The following is a 16033-nucleotide window of genomic DNA, read 5'->3' as shown; positions in this document are numbered from 1 at the left end:
AAAGACACTGGTAAGATCTCATATTAAGAATTACCTAGTGGCAATAAAAGCAGCAAAATGTACATATTACTCTTATTGCATCATCAGATAATCGCCCGGCTGCTCTGTTTAGGGTGACCCACTCCCTGCTCCACCAGGAAGCGCAGGAGAACCCCTTGGAGGGTAGAGCCGAGGATTTTGTTCAATATCTGCATGACAAAATTACTCAGATTCGGGAAGATCTGGACTCCGACTGGGTAGTTCCAGGGGGATGACTGAGGCAGGTCTTGAGAATGTTACCTGGGATGAGTTTGATCCTGTGACCCCTGATGACATGGACAGGATTCTGGATGGACTGAATGCGACCACATGTTTATTGGACCCGTGCCCCTCCTGGTTAGTGCTGGCTTCCCGGGAGGTGACGCGAGGCTGGCTCCAGGGGATTATAAATGCTTCGTTGGGTGAGGGTGACTTCCCCACCACCTTGAAAGAGGCGGTGGTGAGGCCTCTCCTCAAGAAGCCTTCCCTGGACCCGGCAGTGTTGGCTAATTATCGTCCGGTCTCCAACCTTTGTTTTGTTGCGAAGGTTGTTGAGAATGTGGTTGCGCGACAGCTCCCCCAGTACCTGGATGAAACGATGTATCTGGATCCGTTCCAGTCGGGCTTCAGGCCTGGGTATAGTACGGAAACGGCATTGGTCGCATTGGTTGATGATCTCTGGAGGGCTCGGGACAGGGGTTGCTCTTCTGTCCTCGTCCTATTAGACCTCTCAGTGGCTTTTGATACCATCGGCCATGGTATCATACTGCACCGGTTGGAAGAGTTAGGGGTTGGGGGCACTGTATTACAGTGGTTCTCCTCCTTTCTCTCCGACCAGTTGCAGTCTGTGTTGGCAGGGGGGCAGAGGTCGACCCCGAGGCCCTCATATGTGGGGTGCCACAAGGGTTGGTCCTCTCGCCCCTTTTGTTCAACATTTATGTAAAGCCGCTGGGCGAGATCATCTTGGTTTCGGGGTGAAGTATCACCAGTACGCTGATGACACCCAGCTGTACATCTCCACCCCGGACCACCCCAATGATGCCCTTGAAGTGATGTCCCAGTGCCTGGAGGCCATGTGGATCTGGATGGGGAGGAACAGGCTCAGGCTCAACCCATCCAAGACCGAGTGGCTGTGGTTTCCAACATCCCGATATAGTCAGTTGACGCCATCGCTGACTATTGGGGGCAAATCGCTGGCCCCCATGGAGAGGCTCGCAACTTGGGTTCCTCCTGGATTCACGGCTGTCTTTAGAAGAGCACTTGATGGCTGTGACTGGGAGGATTTTTTATCAGATTCGCCAGTTGCATCCCTTTCTGGATCGGGACTCCCTACACACAGTCACTCATGCCCTCGTCACTTCCCGCCTGGACTACTGTAATGCTCTCTACATGGGGCTCCCCTTGAGGAGCACCCGGAGGCTTCAACTAGCGCAGAGTGCGGCCACGCGGGTGGTTATGGGAGCAACATGGCGCTCCCGTGTGACACCTCTCCTGCACTGGCTCCCGGTGGTCTTCCGGGTGCACTTCAAGGTTTTGGTTACCACCTTTAGAGTGCTCCATGGCTTAGGATCTGGTTATTTACAGGACCGCCTACTACCACAAGCAGCCTCCCACCAGCTGGTACGCTCTCATAGAGAGGGGCTCCTCCTGGTGCTGTCAGCTAAACAATGTCAACTGGCGGCCCCCAGGGGGAGGGCCTTCTCTGTGGGGGCACCCACTATCTGGAACGAGCTCTCCCCAGAGATACGGAGGATCCCGGATCTGCGTACTTTCCACCATACTCTTAAGACTCTCCTATTCCAGCAAGCCAGCCTGGCCTAATTTTGTCCCGTGTTTTAAAATTCTTTTAAATCGAAATTTTAATCTGTTTTAAATTATTGGGATTTTTAATTGTCTCGGGCTAAATTATTTAATCTGGTTTTAATTATGTTTTTTAACTTTTGTATCTATGTATTTTATTTTGTGCCTGTTCACCGCCCTGAGTCCTTCGGGAGTAGGGTGGTATATAAATCTAATAAAAAAAAAATACCTGCAGTAGTTTCATTTCAAATGGTACTGGTGGTGAGAATTAGTACAAATAGAAATTACCATACTTCGTGAAAAACTATTCGTATTAAAGAAAAATAACACTTAAAAAAAATCATGACTAAAGTACAAATTAGTGGATCCTCTACAAATCCCCTGGTAGTCGAAAAAAACTTTAAGTGGGTTACAAAATTATTGTATCAGATTGGTAATCAATTTATCTGCAAAAGTGACGCTGTTACACTGTTTTTCCTTCCCTCTTTCTTTTGGGTGCTAGATATTTTTTCATTCAGACAAGCCATAAAGTACGGTCTTTATTCTAAGAACAGAATGACACCATAGTCTTTACCTGCAAGAATAAGTAGATTTGAAAGTACATATTCCTTTCCTAGCGGCAGAACGTATATCCCCAAGTGTACATGAAAACCTTGTAATTAAAACTTAGTGGGATGAAAGCCCACTAAAATCAGTAAGCCTTTCTTTTGCGTAAACAGATACATGGCTATCAGAACTCTATTTTTAATTTGTAGTTTCGATTGTTAACACTAATAAAGGTATGTTTCAATAGTTATGTCCTGTCTCTGGTACACCTATCCCACTTTTCACAAGCAACTCTTGGAAGCTTTCTTTCTAGGAAAATCCTCAATGCATAATTCTGCTGCTGTTTTTATTAACAAACTGTTTCAATCTAAATATTTCTTTTGCAGCTGTGGTAATATGTCCTTTTTTTTAACACTTCTATATTTTATTGACATTGTGAACAGCCTAGAACGATGTTGAGAATAAGCAGGGAATAAATGTTTAAAATGTTTTTTAAAAAATAATCATAAATCTAGATCCAATATATAGAAAAACTGACCCAAAAAGACACATATACAGATCCTTCTTTTAGAAGGACCTACAGGTCATTCTTTTAGAAATAATAACAATTACATCTCCAGAAATTCTTGTTTTCCAAATCTAAATCAGCCAAGAGACTGAGGGTTTTCTCCCCAACAAATTCATTTCTCAAATTCATTTCAATGAAGATTAAGAGAGGTAGATTTTTCTAACAAGCCTTGGTTGAAAACAATGCCCAGCTTATGTTTTTTTTTTTAAGCTTTAGGATAGTGGGGGTGAGTGGGTTATAACTGGATAAGAGACAGAATCAGATGGTTCACTTAAAACATGATGAAGTAATAGCTCTACCATCTAAAGTATGCCACTGACAGTCTGAAATATTAATCTCCTTAATTAATAAGAATAGCGCCTCAATTATGTTGTAGCAATCTTTTTAGAAATAATGGAGTTCCATAAGGAGCAGCAAATTCATTATGCAGGTTGAATTAAATAGAGTGGGGATTTGAATAATCAAATTAGCTATGGTTTGCAGAATGATCATTGTTCTGATGCCTAGTTTTTCAATGTTTTACAGTAGGGGATCAACAACCCTTCTTAATGGCTGTTACACGTAACAATTTTAAGGAACTGTTTTTAGAGAAATTTGAGGTGTATTCTTTCCTTTTGAAATTGTAATATTGGATGTCTATTTTAGACCGCACAAATGAGTTTTCATTTCTTCCCAGCCTCATAATGTAGGTGACTACGCCACAGTTTTTAACAAACACAAGCACAGGCAATCTCAAGGGGTAAAAAGTAAAAAAAAAGTGATGTGAGAGATAGTGTATATAATGTATGAACCCAACTTTAAAATCTTTTTTTAAATCAATTTTTTAATTTTATATTACACGTACATATCAGTGCATGAACAGTATGGCATCTGGGTGCCATACATTTCAGTAGAAATAAAATAATATTATTAATCATAGTTATCACGTTCATCCAGTTTATATATTTCTAGTAGTAATACATATTTATATCAAATTATAATCTTCCATTATTTCATATTGTTTAAACATACATAATACTACCGCTGTTCAATTTCTAAATCTCTCTTATCATTACACTTATCATATCTTATAAAAATAATTATTTCTGTCTTTAACTTATATTCATGTGACCATTATATTAAAAAACGTTCTCTTTTTACAATACTATCCTTCATTATTTCATTGTTCGATATTTAAATATGCAATTCTAATACAAATCACAATATTATTTAATGATACAAATTAATTCTATTCATATTCTTTATATTCATCCAATCTACAGTATATAATTCCGCTATTAATACACCTGTTTATACCAGTATTAAAATATGTTCTTTCATCATTTTATTAGTCATTATTTATCTTTCATTATTTCATTATTCAATATTTCAATATATTATTCTAATGCCAATCACAATATTATTTAAATATACAAAATAACTCTATTCATATTCTTGCTTTCATCCAATCTTTATGATTATAGTATTAATACACATGTTTATATTAAAATATGTTCTTTTCATTATTTAATTGCTCAGCATTTACCATTCACAATATTGTTTAAGCTTGCCTATTCTAATTTCTCCTTATACCACCATTTTAAAAAAAGAAAGGAAACAACAAAAAAATATTTTTTCTTTCTTTCTTCTCTTTCCTTTCTTCTTTTTCCTATCCACCTTCTATCCATCATCTCTTGTCAGCATCAATACTTTAATTCTTATTCTTTATTTAACTTGCCTCCTATATTCTCTTAAATCTTTATCTCTGTCTGTATCTGTGTCTACATCCTGCCTAGTCAAAGTGTTTCTCCCATCCCTACCCTTTTCCACTGTCTAGCTTTAAAGTTATCAGCCCTAACCCCTGTCTTCCTTCCCAAAGTATCTTCCTGCTCGTTCCGTTCTCTTTTCAGATCTCTTAAAATATTTTTCCCCTGTTTTGATTCATCAAATATTATTAATTTTATTAATGACTCCTCATTATCTTCTTTCCATTGATTCCCAATTGTGTTTTTCCCTCTGTTCCTTCCGCTAGCTCCTTCCATTCCCGGGCATCTTGTTCATTACTCATTGTCCTTTGTATGATGTTTTCCAATTTTTTATCTATGCCATCCATTAATTCCATCATCGCTTTATGCTCTTTCTGTATAATATCCTTTATGCTTTGAAACATCAAATCCATCTCAATCAAAGTTCTGCTCGTTTGCTCCTTCTGTTGCATCTTATCTTTTTTTAATAAATTCCACTTTTAGTCAATAGCCCAAGGACCATTTATTCCAACCTGAGGTTTCTCTTCAAAGTATCCGCTGATCACAGTTCTTTATGTTCCATAAATAGTCAGTCAGGTCCATTTATATAATCCAGGAAGTTATCCAAGCCTCTTTGAGTCACTTTTCTAGATTCAGTCAAAAAGCTTAACATTCAGCGGTCATTTTAATTAAATGTCTTCCTTGTTCTCATGTTTAAATCTCCAGTGGTCATAGGGTAGATGTATATAGTCCAGTAATTATTTTCACAGTCCTTTAAATGGGTATTTCTAGGCTTGTCCCACCTTCGTGGCAGCCATCTTAAGCTGTCTCTTCTCCTCATTGTAGCTGAGAGGGAAAGTGAACTCTGGGTCAAGCAGGAGAGCTCTCCTTGCAGGGCATCCCACTTTGCTTCACCGTCCCTCCAAGGTGGCTTTGGCTCCTTTCGGAGCCCACCAATGGGGAGAATTCAGCACAGGAGTGCAGAGACCTGCTCTCCGTGTCCGATCTCGCTACAATGTCAGCCAAATGTCCTCAACTTTAAAATCTTAATGTAGTGATATCAGGCTATTATTTCAAAGAAAGTAAAAAACAAACAGAGGAATTCTCAGTTTGTTGTAAGACAACTGCATAATAAGCAATTATGCAATAACAAACGTGCTAGTGCAGTGATGAACCTATAGGACCATGATGCAAATCTATGGCATGCGTGCCACAGGTGGGATGCAGAGCCATATTGGTGGGCACACGAGCTCAGCTCTGGCGCGCATGTGCGTGCCGGTCAGCTGATTTTTGGGCCTTCTGGGCCCACCAGAAGTAGGGAAACAGGCTGTTTCCTGCCTCCAGAGGGCCTAGAGGTGGGGAAGGCCCATCTGTCACCATCTCCAGGCTCCAGAGTCTCTCTAGGAGCATAGGGAAGGCAAAAATGGCCTCCTCCCCCCCCCGAGGCCCTCCGGAGACTGGAAACGTCCCTTTTGCCGACTTCTGAAGGTCTTCAAGAAGGTCCCACCTTCTTGAAGAAAGTTCTTTTGCAACCTCCAAAAACTGTGCAAAAGCACACCTGATTCTCACATGATTTTTGGAGGCTGCAAAAGCTGCACAAGTGTATGGTCCTATCCCATGGTTTCTGGAGGGTCTGGAGGTTATGCAAAAGCACAACCCATTCTCATGCAGCCTCTGTGGAATCCATAACTCATGTGAGAACATGAAGAATAGTTGTTGTCTAGTGTAAGTAAATGCTAGTGTGTCACCCAAAATGTTGTGACTTGCCACCTTTGACATGCACGCCATTGGTTCGCCATCATTGTACTAGCATTTAAAGACCATCTGCTCAAGCAAACAAATATAGAGGACAAATAAGAATTTGCCAAAGGAGTTTAACAGTGGAAAGAGAATGAAGTATAAAAGAGTGACAAGAAACAACATGTTCTGTTATGATTGCATTCTGGAATGCTTTAAAGTCTGGTGGTTTTCCCAGGTCTTGGGCTAGGGCAGGGGTATCAAACTCATGTCATTACAGCGGCATCACATGATGTATCAGGACTTTTTCCCCCTTCGCTAAACCGGGTGGGCCGGGAATTTGACAGCCCTGGGCTAGGGTGTCTGGAGCCCCCACTGGATTGTTTGAGGGTGTGACATGGGTAGCCAGATTTGTCATCTGTTTTTATTTTTGTTGATGTCTTATACCTTTTATAATGACTGCATTCTATCTTTATTCTTTTTGGCTTCACTGTAGTTGCCCAGAGGTTTAGAGTCAGGCAGTGACTAACCTGAATCAATTAAATTAAATTGTGAAAGGTGAAAAACTCTTTTTCTCAATAGCTGCTTCCTACAAGGCATATGCCCTGAAAACTGCTACCTGTCCATTGTGAGTAATGAGTGATTGCTTCCTGTTAAGCAGAGGCTGTAAGGGGAATATCATGCATGTCATTGACCTAAGGAACAAGCTCACTGAACAACTCATTGAACATCTACGCAGGGAGAATAGGAATTTGCCAGTAAAATTCAACGGGAGAGCTCATTTTGCCTCTAATGTGGAACATATTGAGTTTGTAGCAGCATTCTGAGTGGAATGAGAATGTACTAGAAGAGAGAAATAAAAATTCAAAATGATGTTGACTAGAAAAAATAAACAGATACAAGAAAAGGATAATGGCTGACTGCAGTAAGAAACATCACCACAATGTGACTGCAAAAAAAAAAAAAAAGGCAATTTGTCATCTGTCAAATGAAATACAGTTTTTAAATGACTAGAAATTAATTCCCGGAGAGGCTGGAGGAATAGGAAATGTTTAGCCTTGAAAAGAGTAGACTGGGGTTAAGTATAATAGCAGTCTTCAATACCCAAGGGGACACGACAAAGAAGAAGGTCAAGATTTCTCCTTTGGTGTTCCAGAGGGCAGACACATAATTACTGGGTCTCCTCAGTAATTTTCATAAATATTTTTAAAGCAAGGTATAAATAATGCATTGCTAAGTTTTACTGCTACCATTAATATAGGAAGACAATAAAAGTGAACTGTCAGCTACTTTAGAAACCCCCTCCCCAAGAAGAAGAATTTTTTTGTGATTCTTATCAGCTGGAGAACCCATGTTTTCAAATAGTAACAAACCTGCAGTTTCAGCTGCAGAAGCAGATGTTCAGAGGAGTCAAATGCAATCTATCCTATGAGTACATTGAGTTCCATGTAAAAGAACAGTTAAACTAAAGGGGAGTAAGCACTGCTACCTAAATGACCACCCTGGTTCTGAAATTAGATGTTACTGCCATTGCGATGTACATTTCTCATTCAAGCTGTCAGACTTCTTGCTTGATCTGCTTCCAAGCCCATGTCCCTTCTCTGAAACATCATCCATGTTTAGCCACCTTTTCTCCTAAGTTTCCATGCCTGGACTGATATTTACAACGAGGTTTTGGCTAAAGCCGCAGTTTGCTCATAGGAGCATATGTCCTATGACACCACAGTTGTTGTGACATCTAGACTATGGGCAATGTTTCTGCAAAGAAAGATGACTGGGCATAAACTTGAAGTACAGTTTGTAGCGTGAAGGGATACAATTTTACTCAAAAAAATAAAAAAAAAATAAAGACCACAATGACCAGTTAAATTTACATCCAAGCAAGCTGGCATGTAATTGCACCCTGCTAATTCCAGATGCTGGGTTTGGATTCTAATATCTACTGTGCAGACAAGCTACACTGTTTATAAGATGATGATGATGATGATGATGATGATGATGATGATTCCAAACCACGTTAGCCTTTGCACAGCGTGCAAACTCAGCCTGGCAATTAATTTTTCATGCAAGCCAAGAAAATTGAATAAAATTGAAAATTATAAATTGAGAAGATTATTCAATTATCATGACAATCATACAGAGCCACTAATGCATAAATTAAGTACAAAGTCTAGGTTCACACAATATGCTAGGCTGAAATGGGAGAAATTGGTTTCAACATCCATATATTCCACAACTAAAGCCTCTGATTAATTTCTTTGTCGGAAAAAAAATAAATTCAACACATAAACAGTTTGTCGCGAAAGTGACTGCCTGTGAAGGCTCCTGAATTGGGGCTGAAAGGCGAAAACGGAATCAGTATGCTCCATCCCATAATTGGGTAGACCAGGTTGCCCCGACTAAAAACACTTAAAGCCTCTGATTCTACGGATAAATGCATATGCTAATATTTCAAATGGTAAATATGGTGATGCTTTCAGTTTCCTGAATATATGTAAAATGCAAAATGTATATCATTTATATATACATTATAGAATTTTTTTGGATGCCACCTACATACAATTTTACCTTCCTTGAAAGCATTCTGCGGTTGTTACAGTTCCACCCTTTGCTTCTGACTTGTTCAGTTGCTACAGAATGAAAATGTATGCTTTTATGCATTGCTGGAGTGTGTTGACATAACTTCCTGCTTTTGTTTAGGAAGGAGATTGATACATATCTCATAATGTTAACAAAAGTATTTCAAGGTGGCAAAAGAAATATTTCCCCTTGTGAAAGGGGCATTTCTATGTCTCTTGAGAGAGAGAGAAATCAGCATTTCTTTAAAAATATTCATTGCTTTAACTCTGTACAACTTCTTATCTTAATAGCAAGATGATTACCCTCACTGTACACTCTCTATTCATTACTCACATATCACAGAAGTTATGCGATTTTGACATCTCAAAACAATCTCAACCCTCAAACAAATATTAATCCAGTAATTATAGATTATATGTGAACTGGAGCAAAACCAGTTTCTGGCCATTGTATTTCAGGAGTAAATGAAATATTATTTATTTCAAAAGTATCTCTAAAGCAGACCCATGCTTAAAAGAATAGTAAAAAAAAATTACAAAGCATAAAATTGTTAAACTTTTCAGAGTATATCAACTTAACTCCGTGTGGAATCAAAACATATGAATCTAAAAAAAAAACCCAAATAAATAAATAAAAAGCCAAATAAAATATTAAATATGAAGGTTAAACATTTCTAAAAGCACAAATATGATTTCTGTGGATAAGAATGTCCTTCTAATCTGGAGGGGGAGGGAAAGCCCCACACAATTCTGTATAATCTCTTACCAGGCAATCAAAGCTGGGATAAGGTTAATCCTTTTAAACAGATTCATGGTGCATTCATACCATGAATATTTATAGTATTGGACAGTCCAGCTCAGAAAGATTTACTGAAGTAGGCAGAATTAAAATCATCTTTATATTTGCAATTGGAAACCTCAAATAGTTTTTCCCTATTTTACAGTTGCACCAATCTCCTAACATTAAAGACAAACAGTAATCAATATATTGATTGATCTAATGATATAATGATCAATATATTGATCCATTTCTGAAAAGGATACTTCATATTCTACTTCTTATTTAAACTAAGGAAATGTGCATATCAATCATACAGGGTTACTTATTTGCAAACAGTTCTGCACCAATGTAACTAGAGACACAATTGGACAGCATCCGCAAGAATGTCTTAGGATTTCAGCATAACTTTTGCTCTATCTGCTAGATTTCCCTGGAGCATTCAGGACTACCTCCTATTGTATATAAAAAAAAAACTATGTAAGTCCACTGATTTTGTAGAAAACTCCACTTCAGTGAAGAATCTTTTGCAATACAAAATATATGTTTAGAACTGATGCTATATTGGTTTACATAGCATGATGCCAACTCAAAAATGCACTCTATCTCTGTATTTATCACACATTCCAAAATATTCAATAATCGGCACCAGATTCAAGTAGCCACCTGCAGGCATCACAGTAAGAGGATTTATTTGCAAACTGGCCAACCCTAGCACCAGCCTGCTTCGGCCATGGCATTTGCAACTATCATGGCTAATGCCTTGCTGCTATTCTTTTTTAAGCTCTCAGACTTCAGTTCGTCTTCATTCTTTCCTTTTGCTCTGTTTTCTAAACAAAGCTGTGGAGGGGCAGAGGAGAAGGCTAGTGCTTATTCAGTGGAAACTCCATTGATTACTCTGTGTGGTACCTTACTGACATCAAGGACACCTTTGGTACAGGGGAAAATCTGGGTTCTATCAGCTCTTATAAGCAAGTGTTTCGAAAGGTTTACAGAAAAGTAAAGTAAACAGAGCTCTGAGTAACAAAAGAGTCCCGTTTATGCATTCTTTGATTCACTGTAAAGGATGGTGTAAACTGACTTTTTAACCAAGCATTAGGCAAGCATTTGGGCCCACGCCATTCCATAATAAACAGTGACATGGCTATATTAAAATATTTACTTAATGCACGGCCGTGACTTATAGTATGAGTGGCTACTCAATAGAATGTCCTGAGTGCTAAGGCGTCAGGTGCCACTGCCTGTATAAATATTCTGTGTGCACTTGTTTATAGGAAAACCCCATCTGGATTTGGCTAGAAACAGCAGACACCCTGGTGACCCCAGTTTTTGCTATTGGAAAATATAACACAAATGTTCGTTCTTCCAGAGAAATGGCAGCAGTTAAGTGCCATTTGACAGAATGAAGGGTATTGGCTTTTCTCAATAGGGAGCAAGACTTGCAACGGAAACATTTTCACCAGAAGTGCGTTCTTCGTTGGCACATTTGTGCTGGAACAGACACCTCTATATCCTAACAAGTTCCATTATTAGAACAGATTCTTTGGGGGTTCCAAAAATACCCTTGGATACCCACGTAGTTCCAAGTTCTTTTGTTCCATCTCCTTAAGTGCCTAAGGGCGGTGGGGGAGGATATCTTACAGTAGTGTCACCATGAAGGGAAGAACCTGACTCAATTCAACTGCATCTCACAGTTCATTCTCAACCACATAATAATATATGGGCAAACAATTGATACAAACTCAAGATAAACTGCTCCAAACTTGATTGCAGAAAATACAACTTCAGCAACAGAGTGGTCAATGCCTAAAATGCTCTACCTGGCTGATCTTACAGCCTTAAACCCCCACAGCTTCAACCTCTAACTGTCTACCTTGGACCTCACCCCATTCCTAAAAGGTCCATAAAGGGAGCGTGCATAAGCGCATAAGCATGCCTACCATTCCTGCCTTACTGTCCCCATTTACTTACTTACTTCCTTTGTTTATGTTTATATTTATACCTATACCTGCTATCTTGTACATGTTTGACAAACAAAACAAACAAACAAACAAACAAACATAGCTAGGGTAGAAGATGTGAATGCAACAGAACCTTTCTATTCATGCTTCCCAGCTACTAGTCCTGAAAGTCCATTGATAGTCAGCAGTCTTTTTCAATTTCTCTCTTTCATGTCCAGCAGTACAACAATGAAAGAAGTAGGTGAGTCAAGGAAGAAACTGACTGGAACTATCATGGGTAGAGTTTGTAGAAAACCTGCTCTTTACCAGATCATTGAACAATCTAGAGATGTACCAAGATATCAGCAACAGCAATCTGTTAAATCAAAATCCTTCAATTTCATTCTCACATTTAACACAGCAATAACATTATTTGCACTGACAATATGCAATTACTAACAACTGCTATTTACTAATACTTAAAAATAACTTATCAATAACTATGAATAAGGTTCTTATCCAATGAAGATCATATGACAAACCCCACAGCTGGCCACAGTTTACCAGTTCTCTTCTTTAACCAATAACCCTCAAGTCTTTCTGGTAGCTAACAAATCCTATTAATCTTTTTTTCCAATGGAAAAAAAAATAGATACCCTGCAAATGCAGACCTAGGAGAAGAGAAGAGTCCCCTACCTGTTGCTAGAGTCCATATTTTACCTATTGCAAGTGCCCATAGTAAGAGAATAAAGCAGTATTGGACTAATGAGATTAGTTGGGTTCAGACATGTTAAATTAATCTAAATAAAACCAAGGCTTCACTATAAAGTATATCTTACTCACTGGTGGGATTCAAGTAATTTAACAACCAGTTCTCTGCCCTAATGATTTCTTCCAACAACCAGTTTGCCTAACTGCTCAGAAAGTTAACAACCGGTTCTCCCGAAGTTGTGCGAACTGGTTGAATCCCACCACTGTCTTAACTATAATGTGATGTCTAGGTTTGGACAGGCTAAGCCAAACCACAATATGGCTTGTGTGTTGTGCAAACCAGAAATTAATGCAAAATACAGAATAATCCACCACTACCAAAAAAAAAAAAAAAAAAGGAAAGAAAAGAAATGCTGCAAATGTTGTAATCATACTTACTTGAGAGTTATCTCCACAAACATAGTGGGGCTTAACTTCTGAAGTAGAGCCATAGGCTTGAACTGCACTTCTCTACTCCTGAATGCATGCTTGCTTGCTTTCTTTCACTTTGAAAAAAAAAGAAAAAGAAAAAAGGAAGCAACGCATGTTGGAGTTTGCAAAAACAGCTTCATCTGATGTCAGGGCCCCTCCCCCCTTGGCAATTCTTTCACTTTACTCTACAGGCCTTTAATTATATAACAAACGCGAACAGTATAAATACAATCCAACTCTCATATCCTGTCAGACAACTTAGTGCTGCAAACCTGACTGAAAGGGGGAAAAAAAATTCTGGCCACACATTTCAGCTGTGTGTTGCTCTATCTTTATGAGTATTATAGTTTAGTCTAGGGGCGTTTCTGTTGAATAACATGCTCACAATCAAGGTCAAGACACGTATATCATAGCAAGCCTACTTCTTTTTTTCCCCCTTTTCTCCCCTGCCCCTCCCCTTTTGTTTTGTGCTGTAGCTATGAATTTATGCACCCTCCAACTGTTGAAAACAAACTGTGCTTAATCTCAGTGCTTGGAAGTTGCCCCATATCGGAGACACGGCGTCCATCATGTGCAAAAATGTGCTGTGTCTCCTTGCCAATACTGTTACAAAGGCCTTCTTACTGTCACCTTTGATCCATGGAGTGAACAAAATAAGGAAAATACTGGCATAAGCCATGGACACTGAACAGGTCTGGTGAGTCACTGACAGTCCAAGTTGTGCATTTTGGGTGGTGGGAGGGGTAAGCAATGGGCAGAATGTGCTTACTACAACACGGTGTACAAGGCCATGCTAGCACCATTATAAAGAAAGCTTTTCCTTCCAACTACATGCTGTATATCACTTCCGAACAAATCCTCCTAGATGTTCTTGGGAATGTGCAATGGAGGTTTTTTTTTAAAAAAAACTGGAGAACACACTTGGCTTCAGATCTTGAGAGAGATTCTATCTATACCAGAGTGTGTATTACTAATTTAACCAGTGGTGGCTTCCTCTGAGTTTTCTTAACTTTGGTGCAGGCTATCTTTAATATTGATATCCCTCTCTGTTTTTGAATTCCCATTTCCAGAGTACTCCAGTGAGAGAGAGACTACACATTAAAACCAGCCTAAATCTTTAACATGGATCACGGCTTTCATAAATCAGGGGAATCCCTGTTCCAGGTTCAAAGTCTGAATTCCAAACAGAGCCTCCATATTCACTTCTTTAAAACAGTTGTATCATCAAATCCGAATTTTAAAAAATGTGTTGTTACTGTTGTTAAGCTAGTGTCCTTGGAATGCTGCCAGAATGTCCAACTCAAGAGGTTGGTAATCACCGTTAAAGTCCTACATGGTACGGGACCAGGTTACCTTAGGTGGGGGGTCCCCAACCCTTGGAACACAGCCCACTACCAGGCCATGGCCCATTTAGAACTGAGCCATGGAAGTGGCGGGAAAGCCCACACACATGCAGCTCCCTTTGTGTGAGTGGTGGGTGCATGTGCCCACCATGCATACAAATGGAACTGCACACACATGCTCACTGTCTATCCGTGTAGAACTATCTCCTCTCCACCCCCTGCCAGTCCACAAAGCTGGAATGGTTGGGGACCACTGATCTAAGGAACCATCTTGTCCCAATTACATTGACCCAGTCAGGCAGGGAGGCTATCTTGTGGATCCCGCCAATCAAAGATTTTAGATTGGTGGAGTCTAGGAAGAACTTTCTCTGCTATTGCCCTTTCCTTATGGAGCACCTCCCAGAAGTAAAGGAGGCCCCCCACTCTTCTGGCCTTCTGGAAGAGTGTCAAGACCTGGTTCTGCCAAGTGTCATGAGAATCTGAGCATCGTCCAACAGAGAGGCTGGTTAGTGGCCTGAGGGTGTGATGCCTCAGCTTTTTAAGCTTGTTTTTACTCCTGTTTTTAACTTTGTTTTTATTGATGTCTCTTATATATGACTGCATGGTTTTTATTTGTAATCATCCCTGGTGGCACAGTGGTTAAAATGCCAACTAACTCTGTCCACACTCTGAAGTTCAATCCTGATGGGGCTCAAGGTTGACTCAGCCTTCCATCCTTCCAAGGTTGGTAAAGTGAGACCCAGATCGTTGGGGACAATATGCTGACTTTGTAAACAGCTCAGAGAGTGTTATAAAGCTCTATGGAGTGGAAAAGGTAAAGGTAAAGGTAAAGGTAAAGGTAAAGGTAAAGGTAAAGGTAAAGGTAAAGGTTCCCCTCGCACATATGTACTAGTTGTTCCTGACTCTAGGGGGCAGTGCTCATCTCCGCTTCAAAACTGAAGAGCCAGCGCTGTCCAAAGATGTCTCCATGGTCATGTGGCCGGCATGACTAAACACCAAAGGCACACGGAACCCTGTTATCTTCCCAACAAAGGTGGTCCCTATTTTTCTACTTCCATTTTTTACATGCTTTCAAACTGCTAGGTTGGCAGAAGCTGGGACAAGTAATGGGAGATCACCCCGTTACGCGGCACTAGGGATTCAAATTGCTGAACTGCCAACCTTTCAATCGACAAGCTCAGCGTCAGATAAAAATAAATAAACCCAGAGGATGCACACTGAACTGTTTTCTAGAAATATAAGCACAATCCTGGTAAGTGCACTTGTTACACACACACACACACACAAACACACACACACACACACACACACACACACACACACACACACAAATTGGTGCTAGGGTAGCTCCATAGTACCTTGAAGTTAAACTACACCATATTCTGAATGCTGCAGGATGTAACCCAAAGGAGAATTCAGATACATTCCAGAACCCAGAAATGATTCAGCATTTGTTCTTCTATGTGCATGCATGATCTAAGTTGCTCCAGACTGATGGTTGCCTGCATTTCATATTTAGCAATCTGGAGACCTAGTGGAGAGAGCTCAGATGATTTGCTACCCATTCGTGTTTAGATGAATCTGATTTGGCGGTATGCCTGGATGAGCTTGTGGGAGTGAGGTAATGGCTCATAGGCAGAAGCTCTTTGATCTGGATGTCTCAAACTAATGAGCTCTTTATAATGCAACTTGCTTTTATAAACCCATACACTTGATGATGCTGGTAAGGATGAAGCATCAGAAGAACATGCTTCTTTTACTGACGCTAATTTACAATCCATTCATTTCTGTTTCTTTAGGTCAGGGATTTAAAAGTCA

Source organism: Pituophis catenifer, unplaced genomic scaffold, assembly GCF_029215685.1.
Source record: "Pituophis catenifer annectens isolate HBS135680 unplaced genomic scaffold, rPitCat1.0.hap2 SCAF_2, whole genome shotgun sequence".
NCBI lineage: Eukaryota > Metazoa > Chordata > Lepidosauria > Squamata > Colubridae > Pituophis > Pituophis catenifer.
The sequence above is the reverse complement of the archived record's forward strand: the minus strand, read 5'-3'. Positions refer to the sequence as shown.